Source organism: Aulonocara sp. 'chitande type north' Nkhata Bay, linkage group LG10 (assembly GCF_057382095.1).
Source record: "Aulonocara sp. 'chitande type north' Nkhata Bay isolate Kocher_YH1m ecotype deep benthic linkage group LG10, A_spYH_male_GT1.1, whole genome shotgun sequence".
Classification (NCBI taxonomy): domain Eukaryota; kingdom Metazoa; phylum Chordata; class Actinopteri; order Cichliformes; family Cichlidae; genus Aulonocara; species Aulonocara sp. 'chitande type north' Nkhata Bay.
Window position 1 is genome coordinate 13,620,982 of NC_141353.1, and position 10,472 is coordinate 13,631,453.

The window sequence follows — 10,472 nt, forward strand, 5'->3', positions numbered from 1 at the left end:
TCATGCAGGTACACCATGCAAAAAGGAATTTCACTGGAACACTACATCAGCATATGTTTATTGCTATTACTACTGCTAATGCGGTGCAGTGTAGGTTCAAGCGTAAAGAATGGTGAGTTTCAAAAGTCTTCATTTAAAATACATGGACGAAAGTAGGGGGCCGGTGTTCTGACAAAACACCCTACCTATCAAGTTGTCCTAGATGTTGTTACTGCGCATGCGCACAACTCAAAACGCCCATGTTTTTGGTGTTAATAGTACACACCTATTATTTGATCCTACCCGGATCTTGTGCGTGTGAAAAATGGTTAGTATTATATGTTTTACTTCTTTATTACAGTTGATACTTGTTTTCTGTAAGCTGTTGTCAATTTGTTAACTTTTCAAGCTAAGTTGCGTTTTGTTTTGTTTTTTTCAAAAATACTGCAATTTGGAGTCTCAATTGAAGTCATATTTCAAGTCTTGATTTATTACTTCTAAGTTTCTGTAAACTGGCATACAGCGTAAACCTTGTCAATTAATTTTAGTCCTCCTGCAGTTGGTCGACACCACGCTCCGCTGTTAGCACGTTTTGATAAGTGTGATTTGGCTATCAGAAAGTCATACCTATAGATATGTACGATGGAGGCATAAACCACCTAAGGTAGTATATTCTAATGAGGTAACACGCATTGATAGACATGACTATAAAGTTACGCTACGGTAGGATGTTTTGACAAAGTAGGATGTTTTGTCAGAACACCGGCTACACGTTACACCTACAGGAGCTGCTCGGTCATGGAAACCAGTGCCACGAAGCTCCCGGTGCACAATTTTCCTGCTTACGTTAATGCCACAGGAGGTTTCTCTGCAGTTACTGAGTCAGCAGAGCATTGGCGACTTTTATGGACTATACACTTCAGCAGTCTCCGACCCCAAACTATATGTGGTCTCCCACTTTTTGGGTAAGTTACTATGGTTACTATACACTTTGCAATAATACCACTTACAGCTTATCATGAAATATCCAGAAGGGTTTAAATTTGATTTCTTGTGACTAAATGTTTAAACATCACCTTTCTTGCTAGCTGTTGTCATAAATGCTAGTTAGTTAAATGTGTTATTCCTATTTTATAAATGTTCAGCGACATTTAGAATGTGATTTGACTAATGAAAATGTAATTAGGGGTTTTATATGAGGATTTTCTGTCTTTTAGACTAGTTGACTAGTCCATTTCTTTTTTCTGTTTAAATAAGTAGAAAATCAACCGCCAGAAACATTGCCAGTATCATTGGTGGCATCCTATTACAGTATTACAAGTTCTTCAGAATGACCCAAGTGTTGGTAAAGACTAACTGCACGGCTTGGTGCTTGATTTTTATACACCCACAGCAAGGGACTGAAAACACCAGAATTTAAAGGTTAGGAGGTGTGGGCCTATACTTCTGTCCATAAAGTGTACTGTAAGTGAAACTAAACAAAAACTGCATTAGCAGTGTAGTTAAAGCAAAACAGAAACTTACATGCGTGTAGAATAAGTAGCTGTCTGTGGTGGTTGAAGCTGACTTTCCAGAGGGAGCTGCTTCTATATTCATTGCTGTTCCTGCTGCTGGCTGGATGTCTGAAATAAAAATCTTAAATAACATAATATGACTTGTTGTGCTACCAAATGTCTAAAACATAAAGCTATTATTATTTGTTATGTATTTGAAATTAGATAAAAACACAAAACTAAAACCCCATTTAAATATCTTTTATCAAATACATTGTAAGAAGCTGCCAAAAAATAATCTTGTTAGCATCAATTCCTGTGATACAGCCTTCAGACTTCCTTTAAAAGTAAACCCGCCTTTACTTTTAAACATATATATATATCATTAGCATTATTTATATGTTGAAACCACAGATATGAAAAGATTTTATTGACATATAGCCCTGTAACCTCGTAATGAGGCTACATCTGCTAGCATAATCAGCGTTACACTGACGCTAACATTAGCATGACTGTCACAGCAGCTGCACATTTAGCAACTTCTTTATCAATAGTTCAACTAAACTTCCACACATAAAATTACCCAAAATAGTGGTTCGCTACAAAAAGACAGAGATCATAGGATATTGTGTCAATAATAAGTTACTACTAATAAAGTAAAGGTTTAGAAGAACTAATTTGGTAAGCTAGTAAGTTCCATTTCTAGCTGCACACATGACATTGCGATACAACATTAAATGTTCTGTAGCTTCATGCTGTGTGGATTACATAGGTGCACCTATGTAATCCACACAGCATGAAGCTGTAAATCCATCATGTTGTGCTTTCAGCTGCATAGACTCAAAACCTGCTTTAACATTCATTATTCAGCACGGAGAAATGATACATGTTTGAGAGATACATCAGTGCACTCTCTGGGTTTCTGTTGATAAATAATACATATTTAATCTGTTCACTTGCACAATATAAGACTCCCGAGTGAAGCAAATTTACCACATTACAAAGTGAGAACTTCCCATTGTGGTTTTTCTCTTTTACTCTCACTGATTTCACATTTTGATGCTAAAAAAATATCATTTTAAGATTTTTCTCATAGTCCTGCTTTTGTGTGCTAGGATTGTTGTGAGTCATCAATAAGGTACTAAATAGGATGTGATAATTTCAATAATGACCATGGTTACTGAGGGAGAGAAAAGAGAGGTGGTGGTGCTGGGAAGGAGGGGGGAAGTAAACCTTTTAGTGTTATTAAAGCTTAAGCAGTGCAGACGGCATGTGGCTACATCCTGGGAAATACCACAAGAGAGTCAAGGGGGAAGGAGAGGAGTGGTAATAAAGCTGATTGTCTGATAGGATGTAAAGTAATGAAACTTGGTGGTTATTCATTCACTTAAAGGTCAAAGTGTGTCTTTATTGACATGTGGATAGCTGTGATTGACTCTCCGTTGTGACCAATATACCTCTGCATCAACAAGCACCCAACATTCACAGGCACACGCATATGCACAGACCATAATAAATATCTAAACAAAGGCCTTGCTGAGGATGTAACCAGACTGGTTGCTGTGGTGACATGAGGGCAGTAACGATGTTAAACACCACAGAGACTGCAGCAGTGAAGGGCAGAAACAGCACTGCACCGCATCTCCTGCAGTCGCCACACAGTAGCACGTCAATACTTAAGACTCATGATGAAAAGTTAGAAACACATTGCGCTGTGTTTCATTCTGCAGCATTGCAGCAGCAGCACACAAGCATAAGATAAATAACAGGTCAGGCACCTGAGCTATTTCTAATTAAAGTGATATGTAAAGAACTTAAACTTACCATGTGAACCTCTAAGAATCTGTGTTTAATTTATGATACTATCTACTTAATAGAAGCTAAGAATATTACAATATTTTGTATTTCATGTTCTCTTAATACTGCTGTGAAATAAAGCTGTCTCAATGCCCACATACTGTACCAGCACATTTATACTATAGCACTGCAGTCCATTTAGTAGAGCACAGCCACATACACTCAAGGAGTTCACCAACTGTCTCCCGTGAATTAAAGCATGAATTAACAGCACTGGTTGCACTTTAAGTTAACTTAGAAAGTTATTTCATATTTAGTTTATAATTAACTGTTAACAAAACAATGAACTGAGAATTACTAATTTGATTGATCATTTGTTTATAAACTACTGAATATTATAAATGCACATATTCCTTAAATAAAAAACTCATTATAAAATGTAAATACAATGAAATACTGTACAGTGCATTTGCACTTGGATGAAGGTGAAATTGCTAATATTGTAACCAGTGTATAAATACACATGAGTAGTGGCAACGGCATCAGAACAAGGCAGAATCTGAAGAAAATTAACACTCAGTCAGACAATGTACAACAATATGGCCCAGACAACAAATCCATAAAATTACAACATGAAAATCCACAGTACCAAAAATCCTCAACAACTTAAAAATATAAAAACATACAGCATTAAAGATAACAAATGTGAGTGAATATTCACCCACTGTTTACTTTTGTGTGGACTAGCTGTTTGATTATGTTTAATTTAGGTGAAATTACAGCATTAACAGTGCACCTTAAAAGCACTGACGCTTAAAGCCGTCTGGTCTGTAAAAATAGGAAGCGGAGGGAGGGACGGGGGAGGCGTCTTTATAAGAAGCATCGATACGTAACGAGCCGGGAGTGAAATTTGTCTTGTTACTGCTGTTCTGATGTGTCATCACGCTGATGCCACAGGACACCTTGTGAGAAGCTCAGATGCCAGCAGCAATGTCATAACACAGTGTGAAAAATAATACGAGAGCCAATTAGAGTGTAATTATTGTTGTTTCTTATCAGCTGGGACAAATAAAATATTAAAATATAATAACCAGTTCAATTAAACTCTATAAGGAAATTAGTTTTTAATACACAGGCTAAAAACAGAGTAACAATGGTTAAACCTTAACAATCTTTAGTAAACATTGTTAATGTATCTCCTATCAGATGTTTCTTATTCGAGTCACCACAGCTCATTTGCTTCCATATATATATATATATGTTTTTAATATATTCACTGTCCATTCTCTGACCATGTACAACTATTCAACTGTGCCTCTTTAACTTCCAACTTTCCAATTTAAATCACAATTTATTAAAGTTTAATTAGCTGAAGCTGAAGCTTACACACTGACTTTATTAAACCTATCCTACTGACAGTAACTTATTTTTCTTAGCTTAAGTTAAATAAACAAAACAACCCCCAACAGGGTGTACCCCGCCTCTCACCCTATGTAGCTGGAATAGCCTCCATCCCCCCTGGATAAGGAAAAGCAGAAGAGAATGGATGAATAGATGGAAAACATCAGTAGAACATAATAAATATCAATACAGTTGAATGAAAAATGAACAAACCAACACTGCCTGGCAATAAAAAAATAAAATTGAGTGCGACCAGTTTGCGGCGGTGATCGAGGTGCATTCCACACGTTAACGCACTTTTCAGCATCTTCACCCTGATCCACTGGGAGAAGCTGAGCTCCTTGACTTCAGTCACTCACTCTGCAGACTGCTGCCCTGCAGTATTATGACTCAGATGATGTATTTCTTATGCTTTCTAGACACGCCACCACTCATCAGTTTCACTTGTACTCATATCTGTTTCGGATTAGGCTAGCTTTTTGTGTTGTCCAGCTTGAAAGTGAGGTGTTCGTCGCATATACTTCATCATTCTTTTGATTATCAGTATAATGGTTACATTAGACCTCTCGGCACATGGCTTTTTAGTGGCTACACGAGGCACCATCTGTGTCACTTCTTTATTTGTCTTTGTTTATTTCAGCAAAACCAGATCTGACTTATGTGGGTATCTTACCTCCTCTTGGCTGTAGATTTTACTGTAAGCACATCATCAGATTATTGCTGTGCTTTTGTGACCACACAGATCTCTGTGTGAGTCTCTCAGTGCGACCCCTGGAGAATCCAATCAAGTGTAGCAATGTTTCTGGTCATGTCAGCCTTTAATTGACCTTACCACCACTGTAAATGGATATATATTCAGAAAATAGACGTATTTTTTCCTCCTCTGTGCAATCATACCAATCCTTTCACAGAAATCCATCAGCGTCTTCCCATCAAATGCCCTTCTGCTCTGTGACCCACTCTCCACAGCTGATCCGCTGTTATAGTGGTGATAAGGCAGCAGTAAGATGGGAAATCATTTCATTATGCCTCTCCTGTGTTCCTTTGATATTTCCCTCACTGCCCACTCACTAATTCATAAAGATGAAATTAGAGTTGGCTTATTCTTCTCTGGAGCCTGTTCCTTGTCTAGTCTCCTGTCTTGGATCATCAATTTGTGTCAGTCTCTATTCTGCTCTCTGCAAGTGACTCGGTCGCCTTTTGAGATATCCCTGCTTGGCACAGTGTCTCTCCTCATCCTCTCTCTCTGTCTCCATCTGGTCCATCTCCACCTGACTCATTCTTATTTTTTCTCCCCCCCCCACATCTTTATTCTGACCTCAGCTTTATCTTTGCCCTTCTCTGTCTTTACTCCTGAAAACCTGCTCTGGCTGTTTCACCTGGAGCTCACAGAGAATCCATATTAATTCCATTTGCTTTCACTCCATGTTCCTTTTCCTGTTTGTTTATATCTGTCAAAGCAGCTGAGCTTCAAATCCAGTCCGTGCCCATCATCTCCCCTCTCCTAAACCGTCTTAGACTCTGTCTTCTTCCCTGTTCTTTAGCCAGAAAGGATTTTCTGATCCCATTTTAGAAAGACTGCTGACAAAAACTGGGAACAGTTTGCTGTTTTTCTTTTCTGCTTTTAAGTCATATGTCACTGCCCAATATATATATATATATATATATATATATATATATATATATATATATATATATATATATATATATATATATATATATATATATATATATATATATATATATATATATATATATATATATATATATATATATATACTGTCTGACTAATATATTTAAAGCTGCAAAGGTTTTCATTTTCAGCCTTCTCAGCCTTCAGTCACCACTGTTCTGATATCTTAGTGGATTAACTCATCTTTGAGAAAGACAGATTTGGGGTACGTCTCAAAAGTACCCTCAATAACACAACTCTTGCAATCTGCTGAAACTCTGCAGCTTTTCTGGTAATTTTTGATAAGTGGAAGCATTTTTTTCCCTTTTACACAGACCATGCTGTGTTCATGACAAGGGAGAGTTGTGCTTTCTTCATTTTCCAGATTTATGCTTTGATGGCCTCTTTAGGGTGTTGTAAAAAGGAAATAAAGCCTGAATACTGCGATAATATTTAAGATCTGCATTTAAGATCTGGCTGTCTCAGCTTTTTCTCTATATATATATTCACTCAGCACCATGTTATGTTTAGTTGGCTTTGTCCTGGTTATTTTAGGGTTCGCCTGCACAACCCCACTCACACCTAACATTTGATCACCCATCCAGCTGCTACACACTAAACTGTTTTTTTCTTTATTTGCTGAATAAAATGGTACATTTTTGATCAGTCTGTGTCTCTCCCATTGGCTGTTATGTTATGGCTGTTGAGTCCGACCATGACGAATGTTGCATGAAGAATGTTTCATGTGCAGACACACATGCAGTACATCTGTTCCCCACAAATGTGCAAAGATGCCATTTGTCATTGAATCTTTCACTGGGACCCAAATTAGCCACTGTAGCAATAAATTCAGGAAACATGGACAGCACGGGTGTTATGTGTTCTCCTTTTGGCAACACTGGCCTGGTGCCTACAAAAAATGATACATTTTATTTGTAGTTAACATGAATTGCGGCTATTCATCTGCCATTTGATGCCACTCTTATTTTGCTGATCATGCATGGCTTTAAGATTGGCTTCAAGCAACCCGCAGCAGAAACCTGGAAATATAAATTTAGTGAGAAAATGCTTTTAGCTAGTTAAAGTTTAATAGTTATTGAAATTATGCCAGGCAATATGATAGGCAATCCCAGTGTGATCACATTATCAGTATGGCATTCTTTCTCACGTGGTCCTTTCTCATGAGAGGTTAGAGATTTTTTCAATACAAAAGATTAAGGATCCTAAAACACGACACAGTGTCAGACAGGTAGAGCAAAACAGAACAAAGGACACTCTTTAATCTGGCACAGTAATAGTTAAACAATTTCAAAAGCATATATTTCAAAGACTGAGATGTCATAAGAAACAAATGCAAGAAACGAAAGCAGAAAACTGTCAAAAACCAAAGGGGCTAAAGACAAGAATCAGACTGACATGAAACAAATGCATAACAAACTAATTAACTGATTAAAAGAATATTAACCAGGGCATGTAAAACAATCATAACATTGTAACAAATAGAGGCAGGAAATAAAAAGCAAAAGATTCACAAGGAAAGTAATCTGAGTTTAACTGAGACGTGAGAAGCACACAAAGACAAACAGATGGCATGAAGGACCCACAGGAGACACAGGGGCAAGTTAACCACTAAGAACCACGACAAGTCGACACGACACTATCATCTTTTGTTCTTGAAATGCATAAACAATACATATTTACCACATACTAAATTAATAAAACTTTGCTAGTACTTTGTTGGATCCCGTTCATTCTTGCCTCTTTTAGATGCCTTTGTTCTTTGTGGAATAGATTTCACAAATTTAACAAGGTGCTGGCAAAATTTCTCAGATTTTGATTCGTATTGACATGATAGTATTGCAACACTGCCACCAGCAGCCTGGACAGGAGGAATTCATGCTTTCATGTTGTTTACATCAAATTGTGACCCTACCCTCTGAATGTCAGAGCAGAAATCATGGCTCATAAGCCCATGCAACGTTTTTCAGTCTTTTGTTGTCAAATTTTGGTGAGTTCGTGCAAATTTTAGCCTCAATTTCCTGTTCTTAGTTCTTGGCCTTCTGTTTCTACAATCACAGTGTTCTGCATTCAGAGACTCTCTTCTGCAAAACTTTGTTCTAACAAGGCCTTATTTGACTCACTGTTGCCTTCATATCAACTTAAAGCAGCCTGGCTTTTCTCCTCTGACCTCTGACGTTAACAAGGCATTTTTTCTCAGAGAACTGCTGCTCGCTAGATATTTTCTTATTTTGGACTAATCTGGCATAAACAACATGCCACCTTCAAAGTCACTTAAATCACCTCTGATGCTCAGCTTGAACATCAGCAAGTCGTCTCTATGCCCACAAGCTGCCATGTGACTGGCTGATTAGATAGTTGAGCAGATAATTCAACTGCTCAACTGCTAATGAGCAGTCGAATTAATAAAAAGACCAGTGAGTGTAGAGCTGCTGATGTCGTTGTTCTTGGAGATTTTTTTGTTGTTTGATTTTTTGCATACTGTGTGTGCATGTGTGATGACATGATTTAGAAGTGCACAGCCAAAAATGAACATGCTGCTTCATGATGTCAGCTGCAACTGCCAAACAGGATAAGTGTACATCACAAAGACATTGTCCTCACACACAGGGTGGCTCACGATTGGCTCACAATTTCAAACATCCCCCACCTGTGCACCTCTGTCCCCTGGGTCAATAAGCAGAGGTCAATTATATCTGACATCATTTTGCAATCAACCAGCAGAATGCAATTGGAATCCAATTCTGTGTAACAAAGCTGCAAATTTTCCCCCTGCATGTGCATCTGTGCATCAAAATCTGATGTGAAATGTAACAGAGCAATTACAGCCGGGACTGACTAACACGCACCATCTCCATCTTGACCACGTCTATTGCAGGGCAGACCTTCATTTTCTGCACAACTGCTTCCTGCCTCATAGCATTATTACAGGGACGATGTGGAGAACAGGAGATTTATATGGACATTTAGGGGTCGCAGTTTAGAGCAGAGTGTCAGCAGACTAAATGTTATGTTTAATGTTTTAGATCATACAACGCCCCCAAGAGGACTGTAGTGCATACTACAGCTGCAGTTTAAATCTCTTAACTGTTAGCAAGTAGTAAAGCCAGTGCTTCTCTGTACAATAGAGTTGTCACTGTACATCTTATCTGTGAAATGACAAATTTCTTTCCTTTTTTTGGGGGGGGTAAACTTTGGGTAAACTCACTGATAGAATTTAAATAGACTGCATGCTTCCTGTTGTGTACTTTACCCTCGAAGGTCAGGCACTGAAACCACCTGTGGTCTGAACATGTAGATTTCTTTATTAGTCCACAGATATCAACATCATGACACCTCCTGCAGTGCAAACCTGCTGCTGCTGATGTGTGGTTATATGGGCGTAAAGAGAGTATCACTTCATGTTGAAGGGTTTTTTCAGTTTATTAATATAACATTGCACAAAGAAAACTTCAGATGGTGTGAAAGGTCCTTTTCTTATCGATTATCTTGATGGAGGCTTTTCCATTCTCTGCCCTTCAACATTAACACAGCATAACAAATTGTGCATGAATTAAAAAAGAGATGAGACAATCATAATTTCCCTTTCCCTTTCAACCCAGTAAGTAGTTCACCTGATCAACAACATCTGAGGCTCTGCAGTACACAGCCATGTTAGCATTCAATCTCAAGCTGGCATTCAGCCACAAGAGCCATTATAGAAATATGCAAACAAAGTCCAGTACAATGAGTGCAGCTAATACATTACCAAAGGTTGAAAATAAAAGCATTACATCCTTGGACTGCTTCCAAATATTAAATTCCATTTCGCTTTTCATCTCTACCGCACAAAACACTGGCTTCAAAACACAGCAAGAGATAAGACCCTGATTTTATAGATGCACTCTATTTATTCAGTCATTATTTTTAAATAAACAAAGAAAGAATAAAAAAAGAGGCTATGCAAACCACACAGTAGTGCTCACAATGGTGAAAGTAGGCATTTTAGTTTAGCAGATTATTTTGAATTTTGCACGTCAGCACTAAGTGTGGCTGAGTATGATAGGAATGCTGCGGGAAACAAAAGCTTAAAGATGTGATCTGCTCGATGAAAGGTTATTACAATATATCTT